The sequence below is a fragment of the Sinocyclocheilus grahami genome, unplaced genomic scaffold, assembly GCF_001515645.1.
Source record: "Sinocyclocheilus grahami isolate Dianchi unplaced genomic scaffold, SAMN03320097.WGS_v1.1 scaffold4307.1, whole genome shotgun sequence".
Lineage (NCBI taxonomy): Eukaryota > Metazoa > Chordata > Actinopteri > Cypriniformes > Cyprinidae > Sinocyclocheilus > Sinocyclocheilus grahami.
This window is the reverse complement of record NW_015509273.1, coordinates 14,467-15,642: the sequence shown is the minus strand read 5'-3', so window position 1 is coordinate 15,642 and position 1,176 is coordinate 14,467. Positions and strand designations below refer to the sequence as shown.

The 1,176-nt window shown below is 38.4% G+C and overlaps 1 long non-coding RNA gene across 1 annotated transcript in view; it reads left to right on the top strand.

Annotated features, from left to right (window-relative positions):
* The first annotated feature begins 92 nt into the window (after nt 1-92).
* The window catches only part of LOC107576769 (uncharacterized), a 2,267-nt gene continuing 1,183 nt past the window's right edge, over nt 93-1,176 (top strand). Inside the window, exons 1-2 of the long non-coding RNA XR_001608117.1 lie at nt 93-172; nt 586-686. This is a non-coding gene — a long non-coding RNA (uncharacterized lncRNA). The remainder of the gene's footprint in view (nt 173-585; nt 687-1,176) is intronic.

The window sequence follows — 1,176 nt, the reverse complement described above, 5'->3', positions numbered from 1 at the left end:
TGTTTCTGTCTGTGTGTGTGTGTGTGTGTGTGTGTGTGTGTTTCTCGTGTGTGTGTGTGTGTCTCGGTGTGTGTGTGTTGGGCGGTAGGAGGAGGAGGAGGAGGATGAGGCTCATGCTGCTGATGAAGAGCAGAACTGTGGGACTGACGGCACGAGAGCGGCCACATATAAGGTCAGAGGTCACACTGTTCTGTCTTCATCTGATCCATCCGCAGCTCATCTTCATCTTCATCTTCATCAGCACTTCTTGCGTTCATGAGCGTGAATCATTCAGTCCAGTGTTATTTCAGTCTCTCTGAGATACCATTATAGGTTTTGTCAGTATTTTGAATACATTTTTTAAATATATTTTCTGCTTTCATGTTAATTTGAAAGTTTTAGTAAATTTGTTGTTTTTGTCATTTCTAGTGTTTTTTTTTTTTTTTAAATGTCAATCGAATTTTTATTTTTGTTTAGTTATTTCAGTTCATCAATTTAATTAAAATGTTGCCTTGGAAACGAGATGAAATAAGTTTTTTTAATTTTATTTTAAGGAATGGATTTTTTTATGGTTTCATTGAACTATACAAACCCTGTGTTCATCAGCTCTATGAAGATCGTGAGGTTTAAAAGACAAAAAGTGCAAATAATTGAGTAGTTTTTGAAGAAGCGTGTGGAAGTGGCGTGATCTTCAGTCTGCAGCAGAGGTGAGGGACTCCAGTCACAAATTTAAGGGCTTGTGACTTGCTTGACTAAATAAAGAAAATGACTTGACTTGAGATCCAGTGACTTGAGACTGGACTTGATTTGACCTTCATGACTCGGCAGGACTTGACTTTATAACAACTCTAATTATTATTATCATAATTCATTGAGTAAACAAAACGCAAGCCACTGAACGAGTGGCAGAAGTGATCCGAGTCTGCGCAGTTCATGACACTGCACGAGCACAGTCAGGAACACAGCGCGCCAAACACAGGGAGCAAGAGAATCTCCCGAGATGTTCGGAGAAACTCTTCGAAACTATGCATTTGCTGTATGCATTTACAAAGCCAGGACGTCGGCACAAATGTAAGCTTGTTCGTTAGTTGAAAACAGCATTGGTCTTAAAATTCAGCTTAAGCCTGTCATTAAATGAAAGTGATTATAAAAGATTAATCTCATGTTTGTAATTAATTAACGATGTCAAACTTTAGA